Raw genomic sequence first — 14,529 nt, 5'->3', positions numbered from 1 at the left:
AATATTGAGAGTTTGACTATGCATGCAACTTTTGAAATAGTTCAAGTAAAAAAAATCATCAGGAAGAACATAATTAATTTCAAAGTGGGCAAGTATGTGAAAGATAAGCTGTGTTATGCTATTGCCACATTTTGGTGTCACTTTAGTCATTAAATAGAAATACCTTCTGTCTTTTGTCAGAATTATACTAACTTTGGATTATGTGAACTATTTATGCACACACTCCTTAAATAAAATGCAGACAAGCCTGACTTGTCTTTGGCTTTGAGTTAATCTCGATGGCCCTAATTTTAATCCCCTGATAGTTGGACCTTCAAGATTCTCCCCAGCTCAGGCATTGTTTCAAACCATAAAGTACATAACCATTAATGCACAGTAACTTATATCAGTCTAACTGAATATGCCAAACTATTTTGAAGCTTAAAATTTTAAAAATATGCATCTGTTTCTGTACATTTCTTTAGTAAGTTCTAGAAAGGAAATAAACCCATCATGTTGCATTTTACAAGGGAGTTACTCAATTAACAACTCAATCACTGGATCCCCACAGGAAAATCAGCATTGGGAATTAAATTTGCCTCAGGTTCTTAAAAAACAAATACACTTTCCTTTGTACAGTTTTAAGCTTAAAATTAAACAAAGAAAATTTATATTCTCACCACACGAGATCATGTTAAGCAGGTACAATTTTGCAAATCTCAAAAGCTTTTATCACATGTTTAAATTAAAACTGCTTACAAATATTTTTAAAGTATTAAAACTACCAAAGTGAGAAAGTTGATTTACAATAGATCTACTAAATCAGGCAGCATCCACTCTTCTGCAAATCAGTAACTTTGCATTGACTTACCAACTCTTCCCCGATATGTCCTGTTGATGAGGAGAACACATGACTATTTAGCCTTTCCTATTGATGGTATAATAAAATAACTTTTAAATTTTCGCCCTCTTTTAGTTTTTTTTTTCCTTTTTTTTTTTTTTTGAGACAGAGTCTCACTTTGTTGCCCAGGCTGGAGTGTGGTGGCACGGTTTCAGCTGACTGCAACCTCTGCCTCCCAGGTTCATGCGATTCTCCTACCTCAACCTCCCAAGTAGCTGGGATTACAGGTGCCCACCACCACACCTGGCTAATTTTTGTATTTTTAGTACAGACAGGGTTTCACCATGTTGGTCAGGCTGGTCTCGAACTCTTGACCTCAGGTGATCTGCCCAAAGTGTTGGGATTACAGGCATGAGCCACCACTCCCAGCCTTTTTGGTTGTTGTTTTTAGAGACAGGATCTCACTCTGGTGCCCAAGCTGGAGCGCAGTGGCATGATCATGGCTCACTGCAGCCTCAACCTCCTGAGTTTGCCTTTCTTAAAATAAATTCTTTTGCATTGATTATTTGGAAATAATTATTTGAGAAGTGAGTTATTTCCCCATGATTCTATAATGGACAAAATAAAAAATTGGGAGAATTAGTTGTTCATAACCTCATAGTCATGGTATACTCTGTCCTGTTGACTAGATGGTTGAAAAATGGAGGTCTGAATGATAGATTCTTACAACATGCATTGAGATATAATTTACATACCATAAAATTCAGCCACCTAAGTGTAAAATTCAATAATTTTCAATAAATTTACCAAATTATTTAACAATTGCCATAATCCAGTTTTACAACATTTCAATTACCCCCATAAGATACCTTTTTATTCCAGAGCCATATACGACAAACCCACAGTCAAGATTATACTTAATGGGCAAAAGCTGGAAGCATTCCCCTTGTAAACAGGCACAAGACAAGAATGCCCTCTCTTATCACTCCTATTCAACATGGTATTGGAAGTCCTGGCCAGGGCAATCAGGCAAGAGAAAGAAATAAAGGGCATCCAAATAGGAAGAGAGCAAGTCAAACTATCCCTGTTTGCAGATGACATGATCCTACATCTAGAAAACCCCATAGTCTCAACCCAAAAGCTTCTTAAGCTCATAACTTCAGCAAAGTCTCAGGATACAAAATCAATGTGAAAAAATTGCTAGCATTCCTATACAACAACAGTCAAGCCGAGAGCCAAATCAGGAACAAAATCCCATTCACAATTGCCACAAAAAGAATAAAATACATAGGAAAACAGCTAACTAGGGAGGTGAAAGAGCTCCACAAGGAGCACTACAAACCACTGCTCAAAGAAATCAGAGATGACACAAACAAATGGAAAACATTCCGTGCTCATGGAGAGGAAAAATCAATATCTTTTAAATGGCCATACTTTCTCTGCTTTTAGAAACTGAAAAAAATAAAATGGCAATAGTGCCCAAAACAATTTATAAATTCAATGCTATTCTTATTAAACTACCATTGAGATTCTTCACAAAACCAGAAAAAAAAAAAAAAAATTTTTAAATTCATGGAACCAAAACAGAGCCCAAATAGCCAAGGCAATCCTAAGCAAAAAGAGCAAAGCTGGAAGCATCATGCTACCTGATTTCAAACTACACTACCAAGCTACGGTAACCAAAACAGTATGGTGCTGGTACAAAAACAGACACATAGACCAATAGAACAGAATAAAGAATCTAGAAATAAGACTACACACCTACAACTGTCTGATCTTCGACAAATCTGACAAAAAAAAAGAGCAATGGGTAAAGGAATCCCTATTCAATAAATGCTGCTGGAATAACTGGCTAGCCATATGCAGAAGATTGAAACTGTACCCCTTCCTTACACCATGTACAAGAATTAATTCAAGATGGATTAAAGACTTAAACATAAAATCCAAAACTATAAAAACCCTAGAAGACAACATAAGCAATACCATTCAGGACATGTGCCCTGGTAAAAATTTCATGACGAAGACTCCAAAATAAATTGCAATAAAAGCAAAAATTGATAAATGGGATCTAATTAAACTAAAGAGCTTCTGCACAGCAAAAGAAACTATTAACAGCATAAACAGACAACCTACAGAGAAAATATTTACAAACTATGCATCCGACAAAGGTCTACTTTCTGACATCTATAAGGAACTTAAAATCACAAAAAAAAGAAAAAACATTTAAAAGTGAGCAAAGGGCGTGAACACTTTTCAAAAGAAGATATATATGTGGCCTACATGCATATGAAAAAAAGCTCAACATCACTAATCATTAGAGAAATGCAAATTAAAACCACAGTGAGATACCATTTCACACCAGTCAGAATGGCTATTATTAAAAAGCCAAAAAATAACAGATCCTGGCGAGGTTGTGGAGAAAAAGAAACACTTATACACTGTTGGTGGGAGTGTAAATTAATTCAACCATTGTGGAAGACAGTGTGGCAATTCCTCGAAGACCTAAAGACAGAAATACTTTCGACCCAACAATCCTATTACCAGGTATATACCCAAAGGAATATAAATCATTCTATTATAAAGACACATGCAGACATATATTCATTGTCACACTGTTTCCAGTAGCAAAGACATAGAATCAACCTAAATAGCTATCAATGGTAGACTGGATAGAGAAAATGTGCTACATATACACCATGGGATACCATGCAGACATAAAAAAGAACAAGATCATGTTCTTTGCAGGGACATGGATGGAGCTGGAGGCCATTATCCTTAGCAAACTAATGCAGGAACAGAAAACCAAATACTGCATGTTCTCACTTATAAGGGGGCACTAAATGATGAGAACACATGGACATGTAGAGGGGAACAATACACCCTGGGGCCTATCGAAGGGTGGGGGTGGGAGGAGGGAGAGAATCATGAAAAAAACTAATACCTGGGTGATGAAATAATCTGTACAACAAACTCCCATGACACAAGTTTACCTATTCAACAAACCTGCACATGTATCCCTGAACATAACATAAAATTTTTTTTAAAAAAAGATACCTTATTCCTATTTACATTGAATCCCTGTTTCCAGCTCCATATCAGAGCAACCACTAATCTTTCCATCTCTATAGATTTGCCTTTACATCACATTTCATTTAAATGGAATCATATAATGTGTAGTCTTTTGTGTCTGGCTTCAATTAGCATAATGTTTTTGAGTTTCATCCATGTGATAGCACGTATCAGTATTCCATTCCTTTTTATGGCTAAATAGTATTCCATTGTATGGCTATAGCATATTTTGTCTATCCAGTCATCAATTGAGACAATTGGGTCATTTCCACTTTCTGAGTATTGTAAATAGTGCTGCTGTGAACATTTGCTTACAAGTTTTTGTGTGGACATATGTTTTCAGTTCTTTTGGGTAGATGGCCAGGAGTGGAATTGCTTGGTCACTGGGACCTCTATGTTTAATATTTGGAGAAACGGCCACATTGTTTTCCAAAGCGGCTGTGATATTTTACGTTCCCACAAACAATGATTAAGGGTTCCAGTTTCTCCACGTTGCAATCAACATTTGTCTGTTGCATTGATTACAGTCATTCCAGTAATTGTGGAGTGGTATCTCCTACTGGCATTGAGTATCTTTTCATGTGCTTATTAGCCATTCCTTTATCTTCCTTGGAAACATGTCTATTCCAATATTTTTTTGCCCATTTTTAATTGGATTATTTGTCTTATTATTTAATTTTTAGAGTTATTTTATATTCTAAATGCAACTTATTTTTCAGGAATATGATATGCAAAATTTTTCCCTGCACAGTGATTGTCTTTTCTTTTTTTATCGATACATAACTTGTACATATTTTGGGGGTATACGTGATATTTTGATACATGCATACAGTTTGTAATGATCACGATCAAATCAGAGTAATTGGGATATCTATCACCTTGAACTTTTATCTTTTCTTTATGTTGACAACATTCCAATTCTTCTCATCTAGCTTTTTTGAAATATACAATATATTATTGTTAACTATAGACACCCTATTGTACTATAGAACACTAGATCTTATTCCTTCTATCAAACTGTATTTTTGTACCCATTAACATACCTCACTTCATTTCCCCTCCCCTCTACTATTCCCAGCCTCTGGTAATTGCCAATCAACTCTCTACCTCCATGAGAACCAGTTTTAGCTTCCATTGATAAGTGAGAACATGTGATATTTTTCTTTCTGTGCTTGACTTATTTTGCTTAACATAATGAACTACAGTTCCATCAATGTTGCTGCAAATGACAGGATTTCACTTTTTTATGGCTAAATAATATCCCATTGTGTATACATACCACATTTTCTTTTTTCATTCTTCTGTTGATGGACACTTAGGTTGATTCCATATCTTGGCTTTTGTAAGTAGTGCTGCAATAAACATGGGCGTACAGATATCTTTTCAATATACTGATTTCCTTTTTTTTTTTTTTTTGGATATACATTCCATAGTGGCTGTACTAATTTACATTCCCACCAACAGGGTACGAGGGTTCCTCTTCTCCACATCCTCACCAGTATATGTTATTTTTCATTTTTTTAATAAAAGTCATTTTAACAGGGGTGAGATGTTACATTATTGTAGTTTTGAGTTGCATTTCCCTGATGATTAGTGATGTTGAGTATTTTTAATATACCCAATGGCCATTTGTATGTCATATTTTGAGAAATCTCTACTCATATCTTTTAGCCATATTTAAATTTGATTATTTGTTATTTTGCTATTGAATTGTTTGCCATTAATGGCAAAAACCACAATTACTTTGGCACCAACCTACGATTTTATCTTGACATAATCTCGTTTGTTTATTTTTGCATTTTTGCCTATGCTTTTGAGGTCTTACTTAAAAAGTCTTTGCCCGGAACAAAGTTCTGAAGCACTTGGACAAAAAACAAGACCCAACTATATACTGCATATAAGAAACTCACTTCACCTACGAAGACATACATGGACGGAAAGTAAAGGGATGGAAAAAGATATTCCATGCAAATCCAAACCAAAAAGAGCAGGATTATCTATATTTATATCAGATAAAATAGACTTCAAGTCATAGACTATAAAAAGAGACAAAGTAGGTCAATTTATAATGATAAAGGGGTCAATTCAGCAAGAAGACATAACAATTGTAAATTTACACGCATTCAACACTGGAGCACCCAAATATATAAAGCAAACATTAATAGATCTAAAGGGGGAGATAGATTGCAATACAATAATAGCAGGGGACTTTTAATAATGAACAATTTTGGAATATTGGCACCATTTCTTCTTTAAATGTTTGATTGAATTACCAGGGAAGCCACCCACATCTGGGTTTTCTTTATGAGAAATTTTAAATTATATATTCAATTTCTTTAGTTGTTATAGATCTATTCAGATTTTCTGTTTCTTTTAAAGTCTGTGTTGGTAATTTGTGCCTTTCTGGGAATTTGTCCATTTCATCTAAGTCTTCTAATTTATTGGATTAAATTTGTTTACAATACTTCTTTATAATCCTTTTAATGGCTGTACGTTCAGTGCTGATGTCCCCTCTTATATTCCTGATTTTGGTGATGTGTATCTTCTCTCTTTTGTTTTGGTCAGTTTAGCTAAAGATTTCTCAAGTTTTGTTGATCTTTTCAAAGAATAAATTTTTTTGTTTCATTGATTTCCCCAGTTGTTTTTCTGTTTTGTATTTTATTTATGTCTGCTCTAATTTTATTTATTCCTGCTCCCTATCTTTGTCATGGGTTTATTTTGCTCTTCTTTTTCTAGATTCTGAAGGTGGAATATTAGATTACTGATTGAAGAACTTCTTTTGTAATACAGATATTTAAAGCTATGTATTTTATCCTAAGCACTAAGTTAGCTACATCCCATAAACTTTTATATGTTGTGTTTTCATTTTCATTCAGTTCAAAATACTTTCTAATCTTCTTTGTGATTTCTTCTTTGATCCATGGACTATTTGGCTATATATTGTTTAATTTCCAAGTATTTCCGGATTTTGCAAATGCCTTTCTATTGATTTATAATTTAATTTCCTTGTGGTCAGAGAATATAATTGGCATGGTTTCAATCCTTTTAAGTTGCTGAGACTTATATAGGCATAGCATATAGTCTACCCTGGGGAATAGTTCATGTGCACTTTTGAAAGGATGTGAATTTTACTGTGGTTAGATGCAGTCTTCTGTATCAGTTAGTCAAATTGATTAATAGAGTTCTTCAAGTTGCTTTAATACTTACAGATTAACCATCTAGCAGTTCTATTAATATTTTAGTTTCTAACTATTATTGTCAAATTGTCTGTTTTACTCAATTCTGTCAGCTTTGTTTTAAGTATTTTTAGGGCTTTGTTGTTAGATACAAACATGTTTATAATATTTACATCTTTCTGATAAATTGTCAATTTCTGCCTGATGTGGTGGCTCACGTCCGTAACCCCAGCCCTTTGGGAGGCCAAGGCGGGCAGATCACCTGAGGTCAGGCATTTGAGACCAGCCTGGACAATATGGCAAAACCCTGTCTCTACTAAAAATACAAAAGTTAGCCGGGTGTGGTGGCACATGCCTGTAGTCCCAACACTTAGGAGGCTGAGGCAGGAGGATCGCTTGAACCCAGGAGGTGGAGGTTGCAGTGAGCTGAGATTACACCACTATACTCCAGCCTGAGCAAAGAGTAAGATTCTGTCTCAAAACAAATTGTCAATTTTATCAAGACAAAATATTTCTCTTTGTCTCGTAACAATTTTTGTCTTAAAGCCTATTCTGTGTGATATTAAAATAGCAATTTCAGCTACCTTATGGTTACTGTTTGCATGGTGTATCTTTTTCCATCCACTTACTTTCAACCTGTTTGTGGCTTTAAATATAAAGTGTATCTCTTGCAGGCAGGAAATAGTTGGATCCTGTGTTTCACTTATCCAATCTGACAATCTATGTTTACACTGGGTTCCTTAATTTATTTATTTAATGTAACTTTATGTAGTTGGATTTATGTCTGCTATCTGGGTATTTTTTCCATACATGTCTCATGGCTTCATTAATCTTATCCTTTTTCTTTACTACCTATTTTTGTTGAATAGATATTTTCTAATATACCATTTTAATTCCTTTGTAGTTGTTTTTAATATATTTTGAGTTGTTTTCTTAGGGTTGTTGTTGGGATTATAATTTGCATCTTAAAATAATCTACTTTGAATTAATCCTAATTTCACTCTGGTAGTATATACAAACTGCTCCACAATAGCTCCCTTCCATCTCTTCTCAATACTATTGCTTTTGGACAAATTATATCTTTATATGTTGTTTGTTTTTTTACACGGAGTTTCGTTCTTGCTACCCAGACTGGAGTGCAATGGCACAATCTTGGCTTACTGCAACCTCCACCTTCAGGGTTCAAGCAATTTCCCCGCCTCAGCCACCCAAGTAGCTGGGATTACAGGTGCCTGTCACCACATTTTATATATTTTTTATATATACAAAAAATATAATTTTTTATATTTTTAGTAGAGAGGAGGTTTCACCATGTTGGCCAGTCTGGTCTTGAACTCCTGACCTCAAGCAGTCCACCTGCCCCGGCCTCCCAACATGCTGGCTTTACAGGCATGAGCCACCACACCTGGACATCTTTATATGTTATATGCCCAACAATACAGTTTTAAATTGTTTTACACAATTTAATTATTTTATTCAATGTTTTAAAAACTAAGAGAAGATTTAAATATATCTTTATTCTATTATATTTACTTATGGAATTACTTTACCTGTGTTCTTTATTTCTTCATAACAGATTCAAGTTACCATCTGGTTTTATATCTTTTCAGCCTGAAAACTTGGAATTTCTTGTAAGGCAGGTCTGATTACAATGAACTTTCTCAGTCTTTGTTTAACTAAGAATGTTTTTATTTCATTTTCCTTTCTGAAAGATAGAATTCTTGGTGGACAGTTTTTTTCTTTCAACACTTTGAACATCATCCCATTGCCTTCCGGCTCCATGATTTCTAGTGGGAGGTCAGCTGCTATTCTTTATTAGGGTATTTTTGTGAGTCATTTTGTATTGTTGCTTTCAAGATTGTCTGTTTTTCAACAGTTTTTTGTGGTGTGTCTAGGTGTGAACTTCTTTTAGGTTACACTACTTGGAGTTTGTTGAGCTTCTTGAAAGTGCAAATTAATGTTTTTGCCATATTTTGGGAGTTCTCATCCATTATTCCTTTGAATATTTTTTTCTGTTCCTTTTTTTCTCTCTTCTCTTTCCATTGCTCCCATTATGCATATGTTAGTGTGCTTAACAGGTGTATTAGGGTTCTCCAGAGGGACAGAACTAATAGGATACATGTATATACGAAAAGATGTTTAATGGAGAGAATTAGCTCACATGATCACAATGCAAATTCCCATGATAGGTTGTCTGCAAGCTGAGGAAAAAAGAAGCCAGTAATGGCTCAGTCCAAGTCCAAAAGCCTCAAAAGTAGGGAAGCCAACAATGCAGCCTTCAGTCTGTGGCCAAAGGCCCAAGAGCCCCCAGCAAAACAATAGTCCAAAGGCTGAAAAACCTAGAGTCTCATGTCTAAGGACAGGAGGAACAGAAGGAAGCATCCAGCATGGAAGAAAGATGAAAGCCGGAAGACTCAGCAAACTAGCTTTTCCCACCTCCTTCGGCCTGATTTGTTCTAGCCATGCTGGCAGCTGAGTGGATGGTGCCCAACCACAGTGAGAGTGGGTCTTCCTCTCCCAGTCCACTGACTCAAATGTCAACCTCCTCTGGCAACACCCTCACAGACACATCCAGAAACCATATTTTACCAGCTGTTTAGGCATCCTTCAGTCCAATCAAGTTGACACCTAACATTAACCATCACAAAAGTGTACTACATTACTCTAAGTCTCTGTTCATTGCTCTTTGTTCTTTTTTCTCTGTGTTCTTCAGGTTGCATATCCCTATTGATCTGTCTCCAAGTTCACTGATTATTTCCTCTTTCAGCTCAAACCTGCTACTCTGCCACTCTAGTGAATTTCTTTTTTTATTATTATTATTATACTTTAAGTTTTAGGGTACATGTGCACAATGTGCAGGTTAGTTACATATGTATACATGAGACATGCTGGTGCGCTGCACCCACTAACTCGTAATCTAGCATTAGGTATATCTCCCAATGCTATCCCTTACCCCTCCCCCAACCCACAACAGTCCCCAGAGTGTGATGTTCCCCTTCCTGTGTCCATGTGTTCTCATTGTTCAATTCCCACCTATGAGTGAGAACATGCGGTGTTTGGTTTTTTGTTCTTGCGATAGTTTACTGAGAATGATGATTTCCAATGTCATCCGTGTCCCTACAAAGGACATGAACTCATCATTTTTTATGGCTGCATAGTATTCCATGGTGTATATTTGCCACATTTTCTTAATCCAGTCTATCATTATTGGACATGTGGGTTGGTTCCAAGTCTTTGCTATTGTGAATAGTGCCGCAATAAACATACATGTGCGTGTGTCTTTATAGCAGCATGATTTATAGTCCTTTGGGTATATACCCAGTAATGGGATGGCTGGGTCAAATGGTATTTCTAGTTCTAGATCCCTGAGGAATCACCGCACTGACTTCCACAATGGTTGAACTAGTTTACAGTCCCACCAACAGTGTAAAAGTGTTCCTATTTCTCCACATCCTCTCCAGCACCTGTTGTTTCCTGACTTTTTAATGATTGCCATTCTAACTGGTGTGAGATGATATCTCATTGTGCTTTTGATTTGCATTTCTCTGATGGCCAGTGATGGTGAGCATTTTTTCATGTGTTTTTTGGCTGCATAAATGTCTTCTTTAGAGAAGTGTCTGTTCATCTCCTTCGCCCACTTTTTGATGGGGTTGTTTGTTTTTTCCTTGTAAATTTGTTTGAGTTCATTGTAGATTCTGGATATTAGCCCTTTGTCAGATGAGTAGGTTGCGAAAATTTTATCCCATTTTGTGGGGTGCCTGTTCACTCTGATGGTGGTTTCTTTTGATGTGCAGAAGCTCTTTAGTTGAATTAGATCCCATTTGTCAATTTTGGCTTTTGTTGCCATTGCTTTTGGTGTTTTAGACATGAAGTCATTGCCCACGCCTATGTCCTGAATGGTAATGCCTAGGTTTTCTTCTAGGGTTTTTATGGTTTTAAGTCTAACGTTTAAGTCTTTAATCCATCTTGAATTGATTTTTGTATAAGGTGTAAGGAAGGAATCCAGTTTCAGCTTTCTACATCTGGCTAGCCAGTTTTCCCAGCACCATTTATTAAATAGGGAATCCTTTCCCCATTGCGTTTTTGTCAGGTTTGTCAAAGATCAGATAGTTGTAGATATGTGGCGTTATTTCTGAGGGCTCTGTTCTGTTCCATTGATCTATATCTCTGTTTTGGTTACTGTATTATAGTTTGAAGTCAGGTAGCATGATGCCTCCAGCTTTGTTCTCTGGCTTAGGATTGACTTGGCGATGTGGGCTCTTTTTTGGTTCCATATGAACTTTAAAGTAGTTTTTTCCAATTCTGTGAAGAAAGTCATTGGTAGCTTGATGGGGATGGCATTGAACCTATAAATTACCTTGGGCAGTATGGCCATTTTCACAATATTGATTCTTCCTACCCATGAGCATGGAATGTTCTTCCATTTGTTTGTATCCTCTTTTATTTCATTTAGCAGTGGTTTGTAGTTCTCCTTGAAGAGGTCCTTCACGTCCCTTGTAAGTTGGATTCCTAGGTATTTTATTCTCTTTGAAGCAATTGTGAATGGGAGTTCACTCCTGATTTGGCTCTCTGTTTGTCTGTTATTGGTGTATAAGAATGCTTGTGATTTTTGTACATTGATTTTGTATCCTGAGACTTTGCTGAAGTTGCTTATCAGCTGAAGGAGATTTTGGGATGAGACGATGGGGTTTTCTAGATATACAATCATGTCATCTGCAAACAGGGACAATTTGACTTCCTCTTTTCCTAACTGAATACCCTTTATTTCCTTCTCTGGCCTCATTGCCCTGGCCAGACCTTCCAACACTATGTTGAGTAGGAGTGGTGAGAGAGGGCATCCCTGTCTTGTGGCAGTTTTCAAAGGGAATGCTTCCAGTTTTTGCCCATTCAGTATGATATTGGCTGTGGGTTTGTCATAGATAGCTCTTATTATTTTCAGATACGTCCCATCAATACCTAATTTATTGATAGTTTTTAACATGAAGTGTTGTTGAATTTTGTCAAAGGCCTTTTCTGCATCTATTGAGATAATCATGTGGTTTTTGTCTTTGGTTCTGTTCATATGCTGGATTACATTTATTGATTTGTGTATATTGAACCAGCCTTGCATCCCAGGGATGAAGCCCACTTGATCATGGTGGATAAGCTTTTTGATGTGCTGCTGGATTCAGTTTGCCAGTATTTTTTTGAGGATTTTTGCATCAATGTTCATCAAGGATATTGGTCTAAAATTCTCTTTTTTTGTTGTGTCTCTGCCCGGCTTTGTTATCAGGATGATGCTGGCCTCATAAAATGAGTTAGGGAGGATTCCCTCTTTTTCTATTGATTGGAATAGTTTCAGAAGGAATGGTACCAGTTCCTCCTTGTACCTCTGGTAGAATTCGGCTGTGAATCCATCTGGTCCTGGACTCTTTTTGGTTGGTAAGCTATTGATTATTGCCACAATTTCAGCTCCTGTTTTTGGTCTATTCAGAGATTCAACTTCTTCCTGGTTTAGTCTTGGGAGAGTGTATGTGTCGAGGAATTTATCGATTTCGTCTAGATTTTCTAGTTTATTTGCGTAGAGGTGTTTGTAGTATTCCCTGATGGTAGTTTGTATTTCTGTGGGATCAGTGGTGATATCCCCTTTATCATTTTTTATTGCGTCTATTTGATTTTTCTCTCTTTTTTTCTTTATTAGTCTTGCTACTGGTCTATCAATTTTGTTGATCCTTTCAAAAAACCAGCTCCTGGATTCATTAATTTTTTGAAGGTTTTTTTGTGTCTCTATTTCCTTCAGTTCTGCTCTGATCTTAGTTATTTCTTCTCTTCTGCTAGCTTTCGAATGTGTTTGCTCTTGCTTTTCTAGTTCTTTTAATTGTGATGTTAGGGTGTCAATTTTGGATCTTTCCTGCTTTCTCTTGTGGGCATTTAGTGCTGTAAAGTTCCCTCTACACACTGCTTTGAATGTGTCCCAGAGATTCTGGTATGTTGTGTCTTTGTTCTCATTGGTTTCAAAGAACATCTTTATTTCTGCCTTCATTTCATTATGTACCCAGTAGTCATTCAGGAGCAGGTTGTTCAGTTTCCATGTAGTTGAGTGGTTTTGAGTGAGTTTCTTAATCCTGAGTTCTAGTTTGATTGCACTGTGGTCTGAGAGATAGTTTGTTATAATTTCTGTTCTTTTACATTTGCCGAGGAGAGCTTTACTTCCAAGTATGTGGTCAATTTTGGAATAGGTGTGGTGTGGTGCTGAAACAAATGTATATTCTGTTGATTTGGGGTGGAGAGTTCTGTAGATGTCTATTAGGTCTGCTTGGTACAGAGCTGAGTTCAATTCCTGGGTATCCTTGTTGACTTTCTGTCTCGTTGATCTGTCTAATGTTGACAGTGGGGTGTTAAAGTCTCCCATTATTATTGTGTGGGAGTCTAAATCTCTTTGTAGGTCACTCAGGACTTGCTTTATGAATCTGGGTGCTCCTGTATTGGGCGCATATATATTTAGGATAGTTAGCTCTTCTTGTTGTATTGATCCCTTTACCATTATGTAATGGCCTTCTTTGTCTCTTTTGATCTTTGTTGGTTTAAAGTCTGTTTGATCAGAGAATAGGATTGCAACCCCTGCCTTTTTTTGTTTTCCATTTGCTTGGTAGATCTTCCTCCATCCTTTTATTTTGAGCCTATGTGTGTCTCTGCATGTGAGATGGGTTTCCTGAATACAACACACTGATGGGTCTTGACTCTTTATCCAATTTGCCAGTCTGTGTCTTTTAATTGGAGCATTTAGTCCATTTACATTTAAAGTTAATATTGTTATGTGTGAATTTGATCCTGTCTTTATGATGTTAGCTGGTTATTTTGCTAGTTAGTTGATGCAGTTTCTTCCTAGTCTTGGTGGTCTTTACATTTTGGCATGATTTTGCAGCAGCTGGTACCGGTTGTTCCTTTCCATGTTTAGCGCTTCCTTCAGGAGCTCTTTTAGGGCAGGCCTGGTGGTGACTAAATCTCTCAACATTTGCTTGTCTGTAAAGGATTTTATTTCTCCTTCACTTATGAAGCTTAGTTTGGCTGGATATGAAATTCTGGGTTGAAAATTCTTTTCTTTAAGAATGTTGAATATTGGTCCCCACTCTCTTCTGGCTTGTCGAGTTTCTGCTGAGAGATCCGCTGTTAGTCTGATGGGCTTCCCATTGTGGGTAACCCGACCTTTCTCTCTGGCTGCCCTTAACATTTTTTCCTTCATTTCAACCTTGGTGAATCTCACAATTATGTGTCTTGAAGTTGCTCTTCTCAAGGAGTATCTTTGTGGCATTCTCTGTATTTCCTGAATCTGAATGTTGGCCTGCCTTGCTAGATTGGGGAAGTTCTCCTGGATAATATCCTGCAGTGTTTTCCAACTTGGTTCCATTCTCCCCGTCACTTTCAGGTACACTAATCAGATGTAGATTTGGTCTTTTTACATAGTCCCATATTTCTTGGAGGCTT

Source organism: Pan paniscus, chromosome X (assembly GCF_029289425.2).
Source record: "Pan paniscus chromosome X, NHGRI_mPanPan1-v2.0_pri, whole genome shotgun sequence".
NCBI lineage: Eukaryota > Metazoa > Chordata > Mammalia > Primates > Hominidae > Pan > Pan paniscus.
Note: the sequence above shows the minus strand (reverse complement) of the source record.